The sequence below is a fragment of the Grampus griseus genome (genome assembly GCF_964374135.1).
Source record: "Grampus griseus genome assembly, chromosome: 8".
In the NCBI taxonomy this organism is placed as follows: domain Eukaryota; kingdom Metazoa; phylum Chordata; class Mammalia; order Artiodactyla; family Delphinidae; genus Grampus; species Grampus griseus.
Genome location: NC_139002.1, coordinates 21,750,244 through 21,774,932, shown reverse-complemented (window position 1 = coordinate 21,774,932; position 24,689 = coordinate 21,750,244). Strand labels below are relative to the sequence as shown.

General features: G+C 40.6%; 1 pseudogene across 1 annotated transcript in view; it reads right to left on the bottom strand.

Moving 5' to 3' along the window:
* LOC309825659 (non-histone chromosomal protein HMG-14-like) overlaps window positions 1–21,517 on the bottom strand; it is a 93,830-nt pseudogene extending 72,313 nt beyond the window's left edge. The window contains exon 1 of the transcript in view: window positions 21,448–21,517. The product of the transcript in view is annotated as a non-histone chromosomal protein HMG-14-like (transcript). The remainder of the gene's footprint in view (window positions 1–21,447) is intronic.
* Between the last annotated feature and the right edge of the window lie 3,172 nt (window positions 21,518–24,689).

Sequence of the window (24,689 nt, the reverse complement as noted above, 5' to 3'; positions counted from 1 at the left end):
AAAGTGAAGTTCGAGTAAGTTGTCCAAATCTATACGGTGACAGAACCCCAGTTCAAACCCAAGCCCATCTAAGCTTCAGAGACCTGAGGTTATTGTTTCAGAATAAACTGCGGCTCTCCTCTGCATGGCTGGGCTGGGCGGGCACTCTGCTGAGTGCTTTCCTTTATACAATGTTTCCAGATCTCTCGGTCCACAGAATGAGGACAACACCACCTCTACTTCTTTTCTCAAACAGCTGAGCCAAGCCTTCTACTTTATGCTACACAGTGCACACCAACAACAGGGAGGTGGGACGCATCTGAAATTTTTCAGAGTAGGAGTTGAGATGACATTGCTGACAACACTCGGATATATTTATTTTCAGCCATGCCAACTGGCACTGTGGCACCTCGTTGTGAATAATGAGCCTCATTCAAGTTGGAAGGATAACTCATCACCTGTCAGGGCTAACTAATGAGCCTTGCTGACTGCAGCCTGAAGCACTTGGAGATGGTCCAGGGACCCTCTCTCATTAGTGCCAGGGGGAGTCCCATCCTCCCCTCCCAGTATGAGCACGTCTCAGAGCTTAGAGTCCCCAGTGCCACTTCCAACCAGCACCCTGCCCGCAGTGAGAAGGCAATGCAAGGAGAGATGCACACATAGCCTAATTACCCTAACTAATGGCCTGTCACAGCACGAGAGACTGTGAAATCTTTACCTAGGGGTGGGTTCCCGGGCTTGCATATTTATTTTTAATTATGACATCTCATAAAGTTACAAGAAGTTGGAATTTGCCTTGCGGTGACATTCAGGAATCCCAAATCCTGTAGTATTTTGTTTATTTTGGGTGAGTCTTCTTATTAGGCATGCTCCCCAGCCGGGCCGACCATTTGTGGTCATCACACATCTCATGTTTGCTTGGCTGCAGCAAGAAGAAGTCTGTTGCAATCACTGGTCATTTGTATCTGTTCAGAAGATTTATAGGGAGAGGGCATTATGGCAGAAAGCAAGTTTCTAAGATGAGGCTGCAGGGCTCAGCTCTGCAATCAACCTGCTTGCAAATTTGTGTGGTCCCTTTACTTCTCTGGTCCTCATTTTTCAAATGTGGTTTTTTAAATTATGGCTAAATTAGGTGATCTCTAAGGATTTTGAGATAATCAAATCTATCCTCCGACTCTAGAAACAACCACACCTGAGCCTTGCCAAGGGGAAACTATTCTGTTTAAAATTCCTACAGAGAGAAATGTTTCCTAGCCTCTCCCTTCCTGGCCTTCTGTCCATAGACACTCCTGGAGTTGACAAGCTTTCTCATAAGCGAGGTGCTTTCTTGAACATTCTCTTCATGGCAACCTTTCTATATCATTAACTGTGGTTTTCATAAAACTTGAGCCTATTTATTATCAGAAACCTGTCCCTCTCTTTCTCTCCTGATAGAGCTGTTGGGACTATGAAATCAGGTAATCAGGGGCAGAGGAACTGCCCCCTCCCTGCAGAGTTATCTGACCCTTGCAAATAGAAGAAAAAAGTGAGGGAGACACATTTCTCCATCTCTCCTCCCAGGCTAAGCCCCACTTGTGCTGTTGGGGACATCATTAAAAAGTAAACAAGATCAAAGAATTTGAAGGCATATAGACAAAGTTCAGTTCTCAGCCTTGTACTTGTGAGATATTGGGTGAATTTTCTCTCTAAGCTCTGTATCCTTACCAATGGAATAAAAATAAAAATATCTGCCTTGCAAGGTTGTTTGAAGAATAACTATGAAAAACACAAATAAAGGGCTTACAACCACTCAGACAATTCTAAGAACTATCAGAACTGAAATCTAAGTCCCCTGATTACCAACCATGTCCTCTTTCCCCATCTGAAGATGGGGTCGACCCTTCCTTTCTAATCAGGGTCCCCCTGTCTTCACTTCCTACTCAGAGGTGGTGCTATCCAGACTCAGACAGACATGCCCATTCAAGGATTCCAAGCCAGATTTTGAACTGCATTGATACCCAATCATTAACATAGACAGGAAGTTCTGTGGTAGGCAGCTTGTCAGTAGTGTGAAAACCCAGAAAGACCCTGGAAACGGAAGATTGTGGTGTGCTCTGGGGAGTGGAAAGGGAAGCACTCTTATTTCTGATGTTGGCACAAAGACCTGCAGGGGCCATCCTGCTCTGGGGGAAATGGAGCATCATCTGGAGACCAGTCAACACTCATTTGCCTCCTCCAGTCTCTAAACCATGGAAACCTGCAGCCCTCGTTTCACTTGGCCCACACAGTGGTTTTGAAAAATCATATTAGTTGCCAAGATTTAAAAATTCATAGAGTACACATCAAAATTCGGGTTTACAGTTTCTTTTCCTTTTTTTTAATCTGAATATTTCTGCATAGCAGCAATTGCCCAGGGTGGAGTAGATGCAGGCCCTCTAGGCTAGAAGCTCTCTCCCTAGCCTCTACTCTTCCCTGTAGTTATAACTCATCTTCTTAATGTGACACTCAATGACTCTTCCAGGGACCTGAGTTGGAACCTGATTCATTTAACAAATCTTGTGCCAGGTACTGTGCTGGACACCAGATGTACAAAACAGACTAGTGAGATACACAAACAATGACAATGGAACCCAGGAGCTCTAACAGACATAGACAAAGAACTATGGGAATCCAGAGGTGGGAAAGACTAATTACCTAACAATAATATCAGCTATCATCTACTGAGTGCTTACTATATGCCAAGCATTTTGCCTGATTGAGGAATCAGGAATGGCTTTGCAGGAAGGTTTCCCTTCCAAAATAAGAAAATTGTCAGCTAGAGAAAGGTATTTCAGACAAAATTGAATATTCAAAGGATTGTGAACAAGCCTAGCAGGTTCAGTGAACAAAGGAAAACAGCATAGGATAAGAGAAGGGGCTACAAACTTAGTCTGGGACTAGAGGGAACCTGAACTCTATGTTACAACCAGTGAGAAGGCATCCAAATTTTAACCAGCTCCTCTATGGCCCTTCCTGAGGGCAGGCTTAGATAGAGGTAATGGATCAAGGATCCTGAAAAGGAGAAGGGGCAGAGGGATGGAGCCACTACTCTGTCTGGACCTTTGGGAAAGAATGCTGGTGTAAATTAGCCTAGTCTTGTCCCCACCACCCCTCACCCAACTCTCCTATAGAATATGTTCAGGGAATTCTAAGTTCCATGTATATTAGTCCAAGCCCAAAATGATAAGGAAAGTGAAGCTGGTGCCAAACATACTGACAGTGCATTTGAAACCCAGTGTGATTCATCTCCCTCTCTCTTGAGTTGATCATACTCCTCCCCCGTCAGAACAGATGTTTGAGTCTTTGTAAATGTCTATGAACATACATCTCTCCACTCAAAACCATGTTTAAAATACCTTTCATAAATATATGCTTTCATCACTGCTCCTTCTAGCATTTTCTCTATTTTCTGTTAAATCCTTCTTTGTGAATCACTTTTTCTTTGGCAACACTCATTCACACTAATATGCAAAGGGGTCACAGGGCAGGTCTGGGGCCACTTTGCCATGCAGATTATTTAGGAGAAGCAACACGAGAGCCCTTTGGGAAATTCTCGCATGTAACTAAATCAGAAAGTAATATCCTGTTTTGTCTGCACTCTGCACTAGTCCTCATGTGTCCTGTAGAGGAATCCCAGAGTTTCTCCCTGCTGGCTGAAAGATAAACAAACCGCTGGCTCCCAGCCCTACCCTCGAGCTGTCCTAGGGAATTACACTGAAAACAAAGTGTCATCAAACTGAACCAAAAAGATGGAAACAAAACCTTAAAGATCTCAGTAGCTGCTAACTTCACTTCTTGGAGCAGAAATTTTGATTTTTGCATTTTGGAAAGACAAGCATTTATATCAAGAGTATTTGACTCTCAAACTTTTCATTTAAGAGGATCCCCTTTTTAGCTTCCAATACTTTCAAGAACTCTCCAGAACACTCACTGTCAATATCAGGCAGTTGAGAATAATAGTAATTCCATAAAAGTATTTAGAGGAATTTTAATTCTATTAATTATAACAGTATATTTATCTGACCATTGAAAATGACAATATATATACATATAAAGCATCTCTCTTCTGTTCAGTCTGAGGTGTTGCCAACAATTTCTTGGAAAGCATTTTGATCATGGAGGCCTTTGCAAGAATTTTCTTTCCCACACTCCATCCCCAACAGGAGTCCTCCACTCACAGATTGAAAATCACCGTGACTCAGAAGAAACAGCAAGGGTGCAGTGTTTTGTGTTTCTTTTAGGTTTGTTTTTTGTTTTGTCAAAGAACAGAATTCACTGTGATATCTGTAGAAAACTATTGGGATTTGGTGAAAGTCCTGTCACATTGTGCTCTCTGTCTGCCTTCCTCCTGTTTGAAATATTTCCTCAAAGTGTAGGAAACTTTGAATGTCTCTTTTATCATTTATTTTATCATTGGGTAATCTTGTTTTAAGGTCTGTGGCTCCATACTTAGTATCTAGTACTGTAGTTTCTCCTTTGGGATTTCAGGAAGGACCAGAGTTATCTGGACTTAACACAAGAAGAAACATAGTAATGAGGCTTGAAAGAGAATCTTAGGTCAACAAGATCCCAAAGTTCTGTAAAGAACTTAGCAATAAACCACATTCATTATTTTACCACATACTGATGCACACCACGTGCCAGGTAATGGGAGGCAAAAATTTAAAACTCTGGCCTCAAGGGAGTGAAAGAAATAAGGTGGGGGTGTTTTTGAGCTTATTTCAGAGTTGCGAGGCACAGAAACCTAAATAAGATAAACTCCGTGAGAGGCACAGATGAAGTGTCATAGGAGTTCAGAGACAGGAAAATGGTCCTCCATCTAGGTGAGATCTGGGTAGGCTTACAAAAGAAGCAGTATTTGAGTTGAGCCTCAAAAGACAGGGAGATTTGGATATTCTTTAAATCCCATGCTGGCTATAACGTTTGTGCTTTGGGTCCAGAAATTAGAATTTTGGGGAAATAGCCACTTTGCTTTCACTTAATCAGCGAAGGTTTTTCAACAGAGGATATGTGAAGGAATCTTTGAAAGAAGGTAAAAGGCACACTCCTCTTACCAGACAAGACAGTTTACAAGCCTCCTGACTGTGGGTGCTGGTCACAAAAATTCAGTTTCCAGTCAATCTGAGTGAATGACTTTTCCTCTTACATGTAGAACTGTGTCCCTCTCAAATTCATATGTTGAAGCCCTAACCCTCAGTACCTTAGAATGTGACTGTATTCAGAGACCTAGTCTTTCAAGATGTAATTAAGGTAAAATGAGGTCATATCAGTAGGCCCCAATCAAGTCTGACTGGTGTCCTTATAAGAAGAGGAGATTAGGATACAGACCACGTGAAGACATAGTAGAGAAGATGTAACAGAGAAGAACAAACCTGACTCCATATTGGATCTATTCCTTTAGCTCTAACATTTGTGATCTGTTTCCTGTGCTTAGTCATATTGGTTCTAAACCTTTTGTAAAAGAATGTTGCCTATAGCCTTAAATATACAGGATAGCCCATTCTCAAGGCTCTGACCTTTAAAGGTGTAACACTTTTCCATTCACATAGAGATAAAAAGTTGCAGAACAGAGAATAATATTTGTCTTGTTGGAGGTTTACAGGAACATTGTGACCTGACCTATGTGGACAGCTGCAAGAACAAAGGATTCCAGCATCAAGAAGTTTGCAACAACTAGCCATACACCCCTTTCAGTATAAAAGAAGGCTGAATATTAACTCAGGTAAGCTGGTTATTTGGGACACTAGTTCACCATCTTTGGGGTCTGCTGGTCTTCCAAATAAAGTCACTACTCCTTGCCCCAACAACTGTATTGGCCTTTCGTGTGGTGAGCAGTACAAGCTTGGACTCGTAACAAAGAAGGTCATCTACAACCAAGGAAAGAGGCATCGGAAGAAATTAACCCTGTGAAACCTTGATATTGGACTTCTAGTCTCCAGACCTGTAAGGAAATACATTTTTCTTTTTTAAGTCACCCAGTCTGTGATATTTCATTATGGCAGCCTTAGGAAACTTAATCATTCACTGTAATAGTTTACTGATCTTAGACTCATAATGCCTCCTAGATTAGCATTTTTACTATACATCCTTATGCAAAAACCATCAATATTTTATACCTAATCACCTCCCTGGGCTTCATCTTTTACAGTCCTTCCCTACTTCCCACCCCAGCAGCCCTCCCTACTTTCCCACTTCACGTTTCACTCTCCACACTCACAAGAAGATTCATTACCTTATGTCTGTTTCTATACCTTCTCCTTTGCCTAGAATGTTCTTATGCTCTCTTATTTATTTTAGGAGTTCCTTGTAATTCTTCAAACCTCAGATCAGAAGCACAACCTCTGAGCAGGCTTCCCTGGCCTTCTCTATCCAATACTTAGATCATGTCCTCCTCTATATTCTGAAAATAATTATGTTATTGAACTTATAGTGATATTTCACTTTCCTAAACACTGACCTCTTTTATAGACTATGTCTGGTTCATCTCTGTAGCACCTAGCATCATGATTCCAGCACCTAGCACAGATCCTAGCACACAGCAAGTACTCAATAAGTGCTTATTGAATTGAACAAATAATTGAATAGGTTATCATCAAATAAATTCACATTTTAACAAGCATTTTCTCCATAGCAAACTCTGATGTGAGACAACACAAAAATACATCTTTTTGCTTGCCATTACATTGATATAGCATTTAACTGCTTGTCAAATACTTTTATGATTATCAAGTATATATGTTAGGAACTAAAAGTGACCTTAGATCCTGGAGCAAGCATCTTCATTTGTAAAGGAAGAAAATTAAACAAAGTGAAGAAATTTATCCAAAGTCACATGGCTAGTCAAGTAGAAGACACAGAACTAAAGCACACACTGACATCTAACCCAGTGATCTTCCACTTATCCAAGTTCTAGTCATTGTTTCAGGACTAGAGCAAGTCCCAGATCCTTCATGGAGCCTCTTCTGATTGCGCCAATCCATGCCAACACCTCACTTCTCTAGAGTTATGTTTGGCCCAACTTTTCTTGGCTCTTACTCTTGCTTTTACACTGATTGCTCCATGACTCATTTTTCAGAACAGGTCCTAAGTCAGGGAGACATAGATCCAAATCTAGCTCTTCATCCTCCAACACACACACATACACACTCACACACAGAGAGGTAGACAGACACGCATGCACACATACTTGCATACTGACAAAAAATAAACTGGGGTGGGGGCTTCCAAGGGAAGGGAGATTTCTGGGACACTTGAAGGCAGGATGACATCTCTAGGGCTACAGTAGAAGAGGTTCAATATGGGGCAGAAGGAGCCTTAGCTCAGGATGTGGCAGGTGAGCCCTTTAGTGGACCTTCTTCATAGTCAGAACTTCTGAAGGGTCACAGATATGAGAAAATATGGACTGTTTAGATCTTGTGAACACTAGGGAAAGCCAGTCACCTCAGGGTATTTAACAATCTCACCCATTTCCCTAAATTCTAGGTGTGCCAAGATAGGCAGAAGGTAGAGAAGCCCTGCTTTGTCATCCCTGCCCCATCTCTGACTGTTCCACCCAGATTGCCTAGTGCTGGCTTGTGGTATGGACAGAATATTCCATGAGCTACCTGCAGTTTGTTGTGACCAACAGAGCCCTGGCAACTTGAGGTCACCCTGTGACAGTCATGAGTGCCCTGGGGCCTACTTATAGCCATGAAACTTTACCTTAGGAAATGCTATACGGTGTTCTGGAATCATTGCCTGAAAGTGTGAGTGCAGATTTTGGTGGGTGTTGCCTGGGAGAAGGTTTTCTGGGCAACTAAACATAAAGTGAACTTTATTGGGAAAAAGAACTTGGCATTTTATTTTCTGTCCTAGATTAGGAAAAGTTAAAATTTCTGATAAATTCATATCTTTCTGACAAGAAAGACTGAAAGACTGGCATTGTCTTTGGTGGAGGTTATCCTTGAGACCAAGCTGTCAGAATATTTAGCCTAGAAGCAAATAGAAAACTAAATAGGTCACACTCTTGGAGGTTAAATAGACTTGCTAGAAAAAGAACTGAGGGAAGTGAAATCTAACATTTGAAATTTTGAAAACTATTTCTGTTTGCCAAGAACTCTATTTACTGTACTTATGGGAAAAAAAATGTAAAAGTAGCTTGAAGTTTACATAGATAAATTGTCATTGATTTTAAATAAAAAAATATTAATTCTGTCCTTTTGCCCTTAACAATACCTGGAGTGGAGGGCAAGGATGAAGCATATATATCTTTCATGTAGGCACTAGGTCTTCAGAAACTATCTATTAAATGAAAAAATTAATGGATTGTTGAATTTTGTTAAGTTGATTTTGTTTTTATAATCTCCCTCTAATTTCATGTGTATCAGAAATTTTCTAATTTAGTAGGTCAACTATTCTGAACTACAGCGTTTAGCATTTCCCTGGTAGATTCATCAGCAAGACCAATCTCTTCACTCTGGGTTTCCCAGTCTTAAACTGTTGCTGAGTGTGTTTAGTGGTTGACACTACTAATTTGTTTTAGGACTGCTGGGTATAAATCCCATGGTGGTAACTATAAGAGCTAGCATTTAATGAATGCTAGTACCAGACACTGTGTGCCAGACACTATGCTAACCACCTTACATGTATTATTTTACTTTATCCTTCATAAGTTCTAGAAGATAGGTGCTCTTATATTCTCCTTCTTAATCTTAAGAGACAACGTGTTAAATTACTGGCTAGCAAGTGAATAAACCAAATAAACCATTGAGTTTCTCTCTCTCTCTCTCTCTCTCTCTCTCTCTCTCTCTCTGCTTCTCTCTCTGTCTCTGTCTCTGTCTCTCTGACTCCAAAGCTTAAGCTCCTGTTCATTGTGCTAAACCCACCCCAGTAACAGGAAAAAATATAGGTTCACAGGACACAATGTCCTGTGCATATGAAGTATATGCTGTATAGACCCACCCTCCAAAGACCAATACTTTCAGTATAATTATTTAATAGCAAGTATGGCCTATGGCCAAGCCATTTATACTTCTTAGTCTGAGCTCCATTCTGATTCATGGTCCATGTTCATTTATTAGGATGAATGTAATCCTACCCCATAAACCTGAGTTATATGTTAACTCAGATACTAAAGGTTCTTCAGTAATGGTCACCAGTTTGTCTAACCCTAAGAACTATATCTTCTAAAACAATTACCAAACCCCATTGCCAAGGATATATGCTAGTCTAAAGCCATTATTGATTAATTCTGAAAAATATTCAAGAAATTTGAACAAAGGTTCTGCAGAAAAACAATGAATCAATGTTGTCTCTCTGAAGGGCATCATAAATTTTAATGTGGTGAGTTTCAATATTACATTCTTGCTTGATCCCATACCAAATAAGAAGTTCCAGATGAATTTCCAGGTGTCATCTAAGGAAAGCCTTAAGAAAACTTTCTGTAATGTTTTTTTCCCCCTCAGCATTATAAGTAGACAACGTTGATTAAACTTAACTGCTATCATATAGCATTGCTTTCATCATTGATTAATTATTTCTCTGGATGTGATAAATTCTAGAATTTAGACAGAGAATTAGTTAATTTTGCATAGAGAAGTGAGAAATCATAGGTGACGTCAGGTGTTTTCCATTTTCTCCAACCAATTTTTCTTTGCTAAGAGCCAACTACTAGCAATCAAGAAGTCTACAACTTCCTATCCTGTCACTTTCCTTAATGAAATTAATTCTGGTCTAGAAGCTGATGGATAATAAAATGTCTTAAGCAGGCCATTTAAAAAAAGAGATGGAAAAAAAGGAACTGGAATCTTAGCAAAGCAGAACAATGTGATAATTGACTGGCACAAAACAACAGGAATTGAATATTGGAGTGCAACGCTTTGGAAATCCACAGAAGCCTCAGCTCTTCTGAAAGGGTTAAGACTGAATCTTATAGATCAAATTAATCTTTCTAGAAATCCTTGAGTGTGAGAGTTACGATCAATGTTAAAGAGCCTAAAATTAGCACTGTCATTGCTGCCTAGATTAATTCTTTCTTAAATGCATTGTTGTATAATATCCAGGAAACTGCCTGTCCAGACAGTATCCACATGCAGCTGTAGCCTGAGGCTAGATTTCTGGGTACAATTATTTGCCCTCTTTCTCAATACTGGTGGGAGGCAGGACCTGAAATGAAACAGAGGCTGCCCAGTGGTGCAGAGCCCAAGGAGGTGAGCCCATCATGAAGGCATTGGAGAAATAGGCAAACGGATGCCCTGCTGGAAGGCTGATTACCCCTGTCTGTTTCATGTAGGATGCTAGAAGATCTCAACTGTCTTTCTATTTCTCTCCTTCCTTGCTGAATCCTTTTATCTAACTATCACTGTCCATCTCCTAGGGAAAAAAAAAAAAAGACATCATGTACAAAATTAAGAAACATGAGGAAAATTATAAACATTCTAGAAATTTTATAAATTTCCTTTTTTAAAATTCTCAACTTCCATCTTGAAAGTATGCTCAGTAACCTTTTTCACACCATTTTAAATACTAGTACAGGTACAGTTATTAAGCACACAGCTATTAGGAGACAATTCTCCGGAGTCTGTGGCATGTCTGAACACCTTGCAGGCAGAAGCATTGACTATCCTTTCTTTCAGACTATATTTTAAAGGGTATGTGTACAGCAAATAGCCTTGGAAAAATGTCTCCCTCCAGAGAAAAGAGCAAACATGCTTACTGCTCATTAAAAAAGATACTGCTGACAGGAGGAAGATGGCGGAAGAGTAAGACGCGGAGATCACCTTCCTCCCCACAGATACACCAGAAATACATCTACGCGTGGAACAACTCCTACGGAGCACCTACTGAACACTGGCAGAAGACCTCAGACCTCCCAAAAGGCAAGGAACCCCCCACGTACCTGGTTAGGGCAAAAGAAAAAACTAAACAGAGACAAAAGGATAGGGACGGGTCCTGCACCAGCGGGAGAGAGCTGTGAAGGAGGAAAAGTGTCCACACACTAGGAAGCCCCTTCGCGGGTGGAGACTTCGGGAGGCGGAGTGGGGGAGCTTGGGAGCCGCGGAGGAGAGCACAGCAACAGGGGTGCGGAGGGCAAAGCGGACAGATTCCAGCGCAGAGGATCGGGCCGACCGGCACTCACCAGCCGAGAGGCTTGTCTGCTCGCCCGCCGGGGTGGGCGGGACTGGGAGCTGAGGCTCCGGCTTTTATCGGAGCGCCGGGAGAGGACTGAGGTTGGCGGCGTGAACACAGCCTGCAGGGCGTTGGTGCACCACCGCTAGCCGGAAGAGAGTCCGGGGAGGGGTCTGGACCTGCCGAAGAGGCAAGAGACTTTTACGTCCCTCTTTGTTTCCTGGTGCACGAGGAGAGGGGATTAAGAGCACTGCTTGGGAGAGCTCCAGGGACGGGCGCGAGCCGCGGCTAAAAGTGCGGAGCCCAGAGACAGACAAGAGACGCTAGGGCCGCTGCTGCCGCCACCAGGAGGCCTGTGTGCGAACACAGGTCACTAGTCACACGCCCTTCCGGGGAGCCTGTGCAGCCCGCCACTGCCAGGGTCCCGGGATCCAGGGACAACTCCCCCGGGAGAACGCACGGCGCGCCTCAGGCTGCAGCGTCACGCCGGCCTCTGCCGCCGCAGGCCCGCCCCACACTCCGTGACCCTCCCTACCCGCCGGCCTGAGTGAGCCAGAGCCTCCGAATCAGCGGCTCCTTTAACCCCGTCCTATCTGAGCAAAGAACAGACGCCCTCCGGTGACCTACACGCACAGGTGGGGCCAAATCCAAAGCTGAGCCCCTGGGAACTGTGAGAACAAAGAAGAGAAAGGGAAATCTATCCCAGCAACCTCAGAAGCAGCGGATTAAAGCTCCACAATCAACTTGATATACCCTGCATCTGTGGAATACCTGAATAGACAACGAATCATCCCAAATTAAGGAGCCCTGTGGATGAAAGGCTCTTGGTGCTGCAGCCAGGAGTCAGTGCTGTGCCTCTGAGGTGGGAGAGCCAACTTCAGGACACTGGTCCACAAGAGGCCTCCCAGCTGCACATAATATCAAACAGCAAAAATCTCCGAGAGATCTCCATCTCAACGCCAGCACCCAGCTTCACTCAACGACCAGCAAGCTACAGTGCTGGACATCCCATGCCAAACAACTAGCAAGACAGAAACACAACCCCACCCATTAGCAGAGAGGCTGCCCAAAATCATAATAAGTCTACAGACACCCCAAAACACACCACCAGACGTGGACCTGCCCACCAGAAAGACAAGATCCAGCCTCATCCACCAGAACACAGGCACTAGTACCCGCCACCAGGAAGCCTACACAACCCACTGAACCAACCTTAGCCACTGGGGACTGACACAAAAAACAACAGGAACTACGAACCTTCAGCCTGCAAAAAAGGAGACCCCAAACACAGTAAGATAAGCAAAATGAAAAGACAGAAAAACACACAACAGATGAAGGAGCAAGATAAAAACCCACCAAACCTAACAAATGAAGAGGAAATAGGCAGTCTACCTGAAAAAGAATTCAGAATAATGATAGTAAGCCTGATCCGAAATCTTGGAGATAGAATGGACAATAGAATGGACAAAATGCAAGAATCAGTTAACAAGGACCTAGAAGAACTAAAGATGAAACAAGCAACGATGAACAACACAATAAATGAAATTAAAAGTACTCTAGATGGGATCAATAGCAGAATAACTGAGGCAGAAGAACAGATAAGTGACCTGGAAGATAAAATAGTGGAAATAACTACTGCAGAGCAGAATAAAGAAAAAAGAATGAAAAGAACTGAGGACAGTCTCAGAGACCTCTGGGACAACATTAAACGCACCAACATTCGAATTATAGGGGTTCCAGAAGAAGAGGAGAAAAAGAAAGGGACTGAGAAAATATTTGAAGAGATTATAGTTGAAAACTTCCCTAATATGGGAAAGGAAATAGTTAATCAAGTCCAGGAAGCACAGAGAGTCCCATACAGGATAAATCCAAGGAGAAATACGCCAAGACACATATTAATCAAACTGTCAAAAGTTAAATACAAAGAAAACATATTAAAAGCAGCAAGGGAAAAACAACAAATAACACACAAGGGAATCCCCATAAGGTTAACAGCTGATCTTTCATCAGAAACTCTGCAAGCCAGAAGGGAGTGGCAGGACATATTGAAAGTGTTGAAGGAGAAAAACCTGCAACCAAGATTACTCTACCCAGCAAGGATCTCATTCAGATTTGATGGAGAAATTAAAACCTTTACAGACAAGCAAAAGCTGAGAGAGTTCAGCACCACCAAACCAGCTCTACAACAACTGCTAAAGGAACTTCTCTAGGCAAGAAACACAAAAGAAGGAAAAGACCTACAATAACGAACCCAAAACAATTAAGAAAATGGGAATGGGAACACACATATCGATAATTACCTTAAATGTAAATGGACTAAATGCTCCCACCAAAAGACACAGATTGGCTGAATGGATACAAAAACAAGCCCCATATATTTGCTGTCTACAAGAGACCCACTTCAGACCTAGAGACACATACAGACTGAAAGTAAGGGGATGGAAAAAGGTATTTCATGCAAATGGAAACCAAAAGAAAACTGGAGTAGCAATTCTCATATCAGACAAAATAGACTTTAAAACAAAGACTATTAGAAGAGACAAAGAAGGACACTACATAATGATCGAGGGAACGATCCAAGAGGAAGATATAACAATTGTAAATATTTATGCACCCAACATAGGTGCACCTCAATACATAAGGCAAATACTGACAACCATAAAAGGGGAAATCGACAGTAACACATTCATAGTAGGGGACTTTAACACCCCACTTTCACCAATGGACAGATCATCCAAAATGAAAATAAATAAGGAAACACAAGCTTTAAATGATACGTTAAACGAGATGGAGTTAATTGATATTTATAGGACATTCCATCCAAAAACAACAGAATACACATTTTTCTCAAGTGCTCATGGAACATTCTCCAGGATAGATCATATCTTGGGTCACAAATCAAGCCTTGGTAAATTTAACAAAATTGAAATTGTATCAAGTATCTTTTCCGACCACAACGCTATGAGACTCGATATCAATTACAGGAGAAGATCTGTAAAAAATACAAACACATGGAGGCTAAACAATACACTACTTAATAACGAAGTGATCACTGAAGAAATCAAAGAGGAAATCAAAAAATACCTAGAAACAAAGACAATGGAGACACGACGACTCAAAATCTATGGGATGCAGCAAAAGCAGTTCTAAGAGGGAAGTTTATAGCAATACAATCTTACCTTAAGAAACAGGAAACATCTCGAATAAACAACCTAACCTTGCACCTAAAGCAATTAGAGAAAGAAGAACAAAAAAACCCCAAAGTTAGCAGGAGGAAAGAAATCATAAAAATCAGATCAGAAATAAATGAAAAAGAAATGAAGGAAACGATAGCAAAGATCAATAAAACTAAAAGCTGGTTCTTTGAAAGGATAAACAAAATTGATAAACCATTAGCCAGACTCATCAAGAAAAAAAGGGAGAAGACTCAAATCAATAGAATTAGAAATGAAAAAGGAGAAGTAACAACTGACACTGCAGAAATACAAAAGATCATGAGACATTACTACAAGCAACTCTATGCCAATAAAATGGACAACCTGGAAGAAATGGACAAATTCTTAGAAAGGCACAAACTACCAAGACTGAATCAGGAAGAAATAGAAAATATGAACAGACCAATCACAAGCACTGAAATTGAAACTGTGATTAAAAATCTTCCAACAAGCAAAAGCCCAGGACCAGATGGCTTCACAGGCGAATTCTATCAAACATTTAGAGAAGAGCTATCACCTATCCTTCTCAAACTCTTCCAAAATATAGCAGAGGGAGGACCACTCCCCAACTCATTCTACGAGGCCACCATCACCCTGATACCAAAACCAGACAAGGATGTCACAAAGAAAGAAAACTACAGGCCAATATCACTGATGAACATAGATGCAAAGATCCTCAACAAAATACTAGCAAACAGAATCCAACAGCACATTAAACGGATCATACACCATGATCAAGTGGGGTGTATCCCAGGAATGCAAGGATTCTTCAATATACGCAAATCAATCAACGTGATACACCATATTAACAAATTGAAGGAGAAAAACCATATGATCATCTAAATAGATGCAGAGAAAGCTTTCAACAAAATTCAACACCAATTTATGATAAAAACCCTGCAGAAAGTAGGCATAGAGGGAACTTTCCTCAACATAATAAAGGCCATATATGACAAACCCACAGCCAACATCGTCCTCAATGGTGAAAAACTGAAAGCATTTCCACTAAGATCAGGAACAAGACAAGGTTGCCCACTCTCACCACTCTTATTCAACATAGTTTTGGAAGTTTTAGCCACAGCAATCAGAGAAGAAAAGGAAATAAAAGGAATCCAAATCGGAAAAGAAGAAGTAAAGCTGTCACTGTTTGCAGATGACATGATACTATACATAGAGAATCCTAAAGATGCTACCAGAAAACTACTAGAGCTAATCAATGAATTTGGTAAAGTAGCAGGATACAAAATTAATGCACAGAAATCTCTGGCATTCCTATACACTAAGGATGAAAAATCTGAAAGTGAAATCAAGAAAACACTCCCATTTACCATTGCAACAAAAAGAATAAAATACCTAGGAATAAACCTACCTAAGGAGACAAAAGACCTGTATGCAGAAAATTATAAGACACTGATGAAAGAAATTAAAGATGATACAAATAGATGGAGAAATATACCATGTTCTTGGATTGGAAGAATCAACATTGTGAAAATGACTCTACTACCCAAAGCAATCTACAGATTCAATGCAATCCCTATGAAACTACCACTGGCATTTTTCACAGAACTAGAACAAAAAATTTCACAATTTGTATGGAAACACAAAAGACCCCGAATAGCCAAAGCAATCTTGAGAACGAAAAATGGAACTGGAGGAATCAGGCTTCCTGACTTCAGACTATACTACAAAGCTACAGTAATCAAGACAGTATGGTACTGGCACAAAAACAGAAATATAGATCAATGGAACAGGATAGAAAGCCCAGAGATAAACCCACGCACATATGGTCACCTTATCTTTGACAAAGGAGGCAGAAATGTACAGTGGAGAAAGGACAGCCTCTTCAATAAGTGGTGCTGGGAAAACTGGACAGCTACATGTAAAAGTATGAGATTAGATCACTCCCTAACGCCATACACAAAAATAAGCTCAAAATGGATTAAAGACCTAAATGTAAGGCCAGAAACTATCCAACTCTTAGAGGAAAACATAGGCAGAACACTCTATGACATAAATCACAGCAAGGTCCTTTTTGACCCACCTCCTAGAGAAATGGAAATAAAAACAAAAGTAAACAAATGGGACCTAATGAAACTTCAAAGCTTTTGCACAGCAAAGGAAACCATAAAGAAGACTAAAAGACAACCCTCAGAATGGGAGAAAATATTTGCAAATGAAGCAACTGACAAAGGATTAATCTCCAAACTTTATAAGCAGCTCATGCAGCTTAATAACAAAAAAACAAACAACCCAATCCAAAAATGGACAGAAGACCTAAATAGACATTTCTCCAAAGAAGATATACAGAGTGCCAACAAACACATGAAAGAATGCTCAACATCACTAATCATTAGAGAAATGCAAATCAAAACTACAATGAGATATCATCTCACACCAGTCAGAATGGCCATCATCAAAAAATCTAGAAACAATAAATGCTGGAGAGGGTGTGGAGAAAAGGGAACCCTCTTACACTGTTGGTGGGAATGTAAATTGATACAGCCACTGTGGAGAACAGTATGGAGGTTCCTTAAAAAGCTACAAATAGAACTACCATATGACCCAGCAATCCCACTACTGGGCATATACCCTGAGAAAACCAAAATTCAAAAAGAGTCATGTACCAAAATGTTCGTTGCAGCTCTATTTACAATAGCCCAGAGATGGAAACAACCTAAGTGTCCATCATCGGATGAATGGATAAAGAAGATGTGGCACATATACACAATGGAATATTACTCAGCCATAAAAAGAGACGAAATTGAGCTATTTGTAATGAGGTGGATAGACCTAGAGTCTGTCATACAGAGTGAAGTAAGTCAGAAAGAGAGAGACAAATACCGTATGCTAACACATATATATGGAATTTAAGAAAAAAAAATGTCATGAAAAACCTAGGGGTGAAACAGGAATAAAGACACAGACTTACTAGAGAATGGACTTGAGGCTATGGGGAGGGGGAAGGGTAAATGGTGACAAAGCAATAAAGAGGCATGGACATGTATACACTACCAAACGTAAGGTAGATAGCTAGTGGGAAGCAGCCGCATAGCACAGGGAGATCAGCTCGGTGCTGTGTGACCGCCTGGAGGGGTGGGATAGGGAGGGTGGGAGGGAGGGCCACGCAAGCGGGAAGAGATATGGGAACATATGTATATATATAACTGATTCATTTTGTTGTGAAGCTGAAAGTAACATACCATTGTAAAGCAATTATACTCCAATAAAGATGTTAAAATAAAAAAAAAAGATACTGTTCATTTAAAAATATACATTTTTGTACCTCTGTATGGTGAAAAATATTAACTAGATTTATTTGATGATCATTTTGCAATATATACAAATACCTAATAATTATGTTGTACACCTGAAACTAACATGATGTTTATGTCAATTATACCTCAAAAAGAAAATCCTCTAGGAGGTTAGTTGAGAAAAACTCTTCAGAAGAACCGTTAGAGCTCCACGTGACCCCAGTGGAGTGAGGGCATGAAAGAGTCATAACACAAGGAGGGGGGGCTTTTTTCTGAGCCTGCATTTTGCAATTTTTTGTAATTCACATGCTGTATCTTTAAAGCACTTATATTATTGAAAAGAAAAAAAAACAGATATGGCCCCTTAGCTCCAGGTTCCTCCCCTGTAATGAAACCTACTACATGCACAGGTGGCCGTTTGGTCCCATCTGCATCATTCTCATGGAACTTGAGCAGGGAACTGATGCAAATATGCAGATGCTCAGGCCACAGGCTGTGTCTTCTCTAACCCAGGAGTTCCATGTCTTCTGGCAGGCATCCCTGAAACTGGCAGGCTAACTTGTTAGGGTAAAATCTCAGACCTTTCACAATTCTTGGCAACAGCACAGTGGCTGGTATACAGAGGTTGCTGAGTAAATGTTGGTTTCCTCACATAGGTCGCCCTCCTGCAAGCAGCAGCAGGGTCTGTTGTTTCTAGGGCCCACATCCTAGGTGGCCTCTCAGTGTGGTCCGTTTCTCTCCTCCCTGCTCTGCAGGCTGGTCCTTTGGGTTCTTCTAGTTAAGGAAGGCTTCTGCTTCTTTGATCCCTCAAGTTTCCTCCACTCTGCAGGATCCTTGCCCTCCAGTAGGTTTTCAGGCTTCACATGTTAGATGTCCTACCATTATGTTTAGTACCATCCATTTCTGATCCCTGAAGAATCTTTCTTCTGGTCTTCAGCTTCTCAGCCCTCCGTGTGGCCTGTTCCTCAGCCCCCAGCTCCAGGGGGAACATTTCATTTAGCTGTTCCACCAGAACCCTTCTGTGCCATGATATCAGCCTCCCTGCCTGAGACACAGAGGCGGTTCTCCCCAGGCCACTGTTTGCATTAAACACTCTCCCCTCCATCCCTTCTTTCTTTGTCCTTTGTATTATTTGTTTACTAGTATGTCTTTCGCGTTAGCCTGTAAGCAATTTGGAGAGCAGGATATCGTAATTCTTTTTAAATACCCCTTACAAATAATAGACAGTCACTAATTAAAATTAATTTTAATTTTACATAGAGAGGCAGTGCAGGCATATGAAGTCATTAATACTTGTTACCTTCACAAAGAAAAGAGGAGAGCCAATTTGTCACAGAGGCCATTCCTCTCCCTCATCTGTCCCTCCTTGCCATCACTGTTGCTGTTTTTAAACACCCTATTGCATAAGCTACTTTGGTAACAGAAAAGATGGCTTCATAACTGAGGTGCTATTCTGCAGACAACCCAGAAGCAAGAGTGGAGTCAGCAAATGAAGGGGCCTTGGAGACCTGAGTGACACGGGAAGAAGTACATCAGTCACTTTGGAGAAGGTGTTGATCAGGATCATCCAGGAATGTCCAGTGAAGAGTTTTAAAACATAACATGTGTGGGTGTGTGGACAGCAGGGCAAAATTTGAATGGGGAAGGCTCTAGGGCCATGTTAAGTTTCTATAGGACATGGATAAGAGGGATGGAGTGACTTCAGGGAAAAGAATGCCTTATTTAATCTCGCTCTTAGAAAGTGTCTCTAGGGTATTGCCCTTGAAGAAGGCAGAAAAATGAGCCTGGAGCTGAAGGGTCTCTTAGTAAACTCAAGTGCGCCCCACTCTGCCCCCACCCTCCCCCCCACTCTTTGCCTTTAGAACGCAAAGTTTGCCAGGCCCACTGGGTCTAAAACTGCGGCTCTGCACTTTCTGAGAGTTTCAGTCTGCAGGAGAGAAGAAATAAGGCCTCGGGAGAACAGCTGGCCCTTTCATTTCACCCCTTTCTGCATGCTGGAGATGAAGACACGGGGCGTGCACAGCATCTTCATTTTATTTTCTGATGTGCCTGGCACAAATGCCAAAGACAGCTACAAGTAATTGCTCTCCAAGCTCCAGTGAATTAGAACATCTTCATATAAGTCATGCATAGCCTGGAATTTTTTGTAAAGTAGAGAAAGATGACTTTATGTGGTGGTTGCTAGGCAGCCAGGCTCTCAGGGAGCTCAAACACTCATGAAGCTTTGCAGAATCTCAGCAGGAAGCCACTGTCCTCTTTAAAAAGCTCTCCTTATGCAACTCTTGCGATCTTCTACTGCATCCAGAAATGTAAGCTTCTCTTGTTTGTTTGTTTTTAACTACCCACCACTCCCACACCCCATTAACCAGTGATAAACCAGGAGAAGATTTGTGTTACCAAATTTCCTGCCTCACTGAGGGCTTGAGGCCGCCTAATCTTCAGGCAGAGCCTCGGTGAAAGTACTACAAGAAATGACATATTAAAGCTTTTCATTTATTGCTTTCCATCTACATGGAGAAATTTTGGAAAATAAAGAGAAATATTAGGCAATTAATAAAAAAATATAATTCCATGACTCAAAACAATGGTAACTATGATGATATTTATTTCTATAGAGATATATAACAAAATTAGGATCACTGCATACTCAGGATTTAACGCAATGCCTAAAAAATAGTAGACATTTACACTTAATAAAGAATTTTAATGAGTGGATGAGCATATTCCATTTTATATCCAGTTTTTCAATGAATATTTCATATGAGTATTTTCACGTTGTTAAAAATGTTTTAATGTTTGATTACTATTTCATCACATATATGTATTATTAAATCATTTGTCTATTTTTATCTAGTCTACCATTATTAAGGATTTAATTCTTTCCTAATTTTTAGCTAGTTTAAACAATGCTGTTGGGAAATGCTTTTACATAATGCTTTGCTCATTTTTCAGATTTCTTTAAGATAGATTCCTAAAAGCAGAGTTATTTAACCAAAAGTTATGAATTCCATTAAATTTCTTAATAGTTATTATCAAAGTGCTTTCACAAACATTGGTAATAATTTACATTTCCATAGTAGGTTATGGCAATATCTGTCACACTGCATCTTAATTAATATAGTGTATTGTCATTTTTGTTGACATTTTATTTTTTTAAGTATAATTTGTTGTTGGAAATTAATATCTTATTTTGTTCTTATATATATATATACTTACATTTAGTGGTCATTTACATTTATTCTTTTGTGAATTAATGGCTTTTGCTGATTTTTTTTCCTATGCAGGAGAGGACTACACAAAGGCATGGACACCAGGAAGCAGGGGTCCTGGGTCCACCTTCAAGTCTGTCTGTCACAACCAGCTCAAAATGACTTTGAGACTTTAGTCTCACCTGGCTCAAGGGCATAAAAGTACTGAAATTTTAAAAGCCCAGAAGGAGGATTTCTTTTTAGAGAGTTGTCAAGACACTTTGTTCTCCCCATCCCACCACCCCTGTGGAGGGATGGGGACAGAAAAAGTTTTCTCACTTTTAACCGAGAGTGAGGGTTCCATGAACACCACTCAGAGAGTTTAAATCTGTCCCCTGAAATTTGGGGAACAGATTATGAGAAGCTGAGCCTACAAGCTGCCTGAGGAGACAGAAGAGAGGGGAACACCCTCAGCTTGACCACACTACCCCCTATTGGGAGGGACAGTGAATCTCACCAATCAGATGGGACCACTGGAAGATGTCCTGACTCCTGCCAAAGATGCGCACTTGGAGAGGTGGTGCAGCCAGTGGAAGGTGGTGGGGGTGGTGGCCAGATGCCTGGGAGCTGATGGAAGAATTAGAAGTGGTTCATAGAGGAAAACCACAGTGCATGTTAAGAACTTACCATCTGAGAGCCCCCTGAAAGGAACAATCAGCAGTAGAGACAAAGAACCAGTACATCTAGATGGCGTCATGATGGGTAATCGTCCCTGTGCCAGCCAGCAAGACATTTTCGGTCCCTCATCTCTCCTCCATCTCTCTCTTCACCACTGGAAGAGCCAGAGCCTGCAGTAAATCAAAGAGCAGATGAGCAGTATCCTTAACAGTCATGAATCCTATGGCCGAGAAGATATAATTTTAAATGAAATTTAGAGTTTTAACCTAGACTGGACATTATAATCACTGAAATGAGACTGTTCTTATCATTCAAGTAACTGGAAACTTACAAAAGTCTCCCATGTTTTCATCTGATGAGAAAGAAATAGTCCACAAAGCCAGGGGTCAAGGGTCAACAGTGAGGAAGAACAAGGTTATTTTCTGCCTATACCTTATCAAGTTGAACTCAGTCAAATATCTGGCAGAAGAAGGACCCCAGTTATTTCTCTCCTCTTTTTTTTTTTAAAAAAAAGCTCTTAGCTGTTCTAATCTGTTTCTTTTTCTAGACTAACTTTAAATTTCTTATAAAATTCCTAATTAGGATTTTTATTGGAATAGTCCTGGACCTTCAATTTGGAGGGAATTTACTTTTCTCCAATATACATGTTACCATCTAGAATATGGTGCCTCTCCTTTTATCCAACTATTTTTGGATACAAATAAAGTTTAATAATAGTCATCCTCATTATATTCTACACAATTATTGTTGGTTTCAATTCAATAAATTTTATGATTTGTTTAATTGATGTTTCTATTATTGCTACTATGAATGCAATATTTTTTCTTTTGTGTCTTAAAACTGGTTATTGAGTTTTAAATTAAATATAGGAATTTGTGTTTTTAAATTGTAATCAACCACTCTACTAAATTTTTTATTAATTTTAAGAAAAACTGTAGTCAGTTATCTTCCCATTTCATAGGTTTGCAGTTAAACTATCTGCAAATAATCATATGTATGTTTCCGCATTTTATTGCTTTTGTTTCTGCTTTGTGTTCTACTGCTGTGTTCTACTGCGTCATCAATGGTGATATACATTGGGTAGGTCTTGTTCTTTATTTTAACTGGAATCTTTTCTGTTACCAAAGTAGCTTATGCAATCTTGAGAATGATGCTGGCTATTGTCTTTAGAAAGATGTCCTTTGTGTGTTAAGGAATTAAAATGTTACTCCTAGTTTTATAAAAATTAGGTCAAGAACGGATATCTAAACTTTTTTTTAAAGACCTTCAGTTAAAGATATTTAAAGGCCTCCAGTGAAAGACATTTCAACACCCCAAGTAGCAGCTCTTTCCAGTGTTTAAACACTCTTATTTATGCATAATTTAAACTTTATATTATGAATTAAGTCTACATGCTTATGTTTTGCCAGAAATAAAGATATAAAATATTGTCAGATCTTACAGATTTTTAAGGCACATATAGAACTAATAAATGGACCAATAAAACTCCTAATCACTACAGTTGTATATATGTTCAGTTTTTAGAATAGGAGACATGATCGATTTTTTTAAATTCCATAATCATAGTAATCACAGCTAACATTTTCAGCACTTGTGAACATTTAGGAAAAAACAAGGCATCAGCAACAGCCAATATATATTCACTGAGAATAAGACATGTCAGATTATATGTTTTATAAAGTTATTAAATGAGGGGTACTCAGTAGAGAGAGTAAACCTGGATTTCATGAATTCATTTATTTAGTCGAGCCTCTCTAGATGTTCTTCTAGGAAAGATGATGAAAGACAGATTGTAGTGTAGATTTGCAGCTATTTGAAATTAGAGTCTGAATAGTGATCTGTGCTCCTAGGAGGAATTATCAGGAAAGGTTCTTAATCCTTCCTATTAAATATTTTTATCAGTTATTCAGATGACGATATAAGGGGTATGCATATCACACTACAATATGTTATAAAGCTGCAAAACAGAAGAAATCAAATGGCGAAAAAACGAAATCAAAATATTAAACAATCTTGATGGCTTGAAACATAAGGTAAAACTCTTTAAAGAGAATTTTAAATCTCAGAAAAATGGGTGAGATCCTATTACCTAGTATGGGAGAAGAGGCCACTGGCTTGGCAGCTGTTTATCATCAACACCATCACAACAACATTCTCTAGATGCCTTCAGATGTGAGACTTGTGGTCCATATACAGTGGCCGGATGTGGTGTCACAGGTTGGCTCCCAGGAAGCAGACAGTGAAGTGGCATTTAGAGGACAGGTTGTGTACCAGCAGTGACCTTGTGATCAACACCTGTGGAGGGGCAAGGAAGGGAGCAGGAGCTGGCAAAGGGAACAGCTGACCTGAGGCAGGTCCAGTAACTGCCTTGACAAAACTCATGGGGAGCTTTAAAACTAGAATGGCTCTTTGAAGAGTGCCAAGTTGGGCCATGATGGTCCAGCCTTATACTCCCACATGAATCCATCACTGGATGTGGGCCGCCCAGGGAAAAGGACATGACCTTGGACGAGGCGACTCTCCACAGCTGAGGCAATCCCTGAAGGGGCTGACAGCTGAAGACTCTCCACGGACAGCACTGCCAGCAGCTGGGTCAACAAATCCTTCAGGGAGGGGGTTTCTGGGCCATGTATCACAGTGTCCACCGCAGTGGGAAACCCCAGTGCCTGCTCCAAGCCCATAGAAATGCTGGAGAGAATGTATTCTTTTAATGTTTTTAATACATGGTCAAGCATAAAACAGCAAGAAACAGTGCCAAAAGTGAAGAAGGAACTGACAGGCAAAGCATAAGAACCAGATATATGCCCTAGGGGAATATGGTTTTAAGCCCAGCGAGGAGGAAATGAAGGCTTTGGGCTCCATTCCCAGTCATCCACCAGAAACAAGAACTGTGAACTCCTGTCTGGAGCGTGTGGCCGAAATCTGTACTATCATCAAGATGAAAGAACCCTAAAATGAGATATTAACATAAAAATTGATCCAAAAGTCACTTTATGGACAGAACCTCAACCGAGGCACATCCAAAAACACACCACTGTTGTCCCCGGCTTGGTGTACCTGAGGTGCCTGTGGTCAGCAGTATCAGCCAGAGATGGCGCTCATGCGCAGTGAGGATGATCAAGATAAGAACTTCCAAATGCCAGAGCCTTACAAACTTGGAGCATACTGAAAGAGACTTTAAGATAAAGATGTTAGTCAGAGAAATAAAGGAAGGGACAAAATCCAAAAAGCAAACTGAGCAAAATTAATTC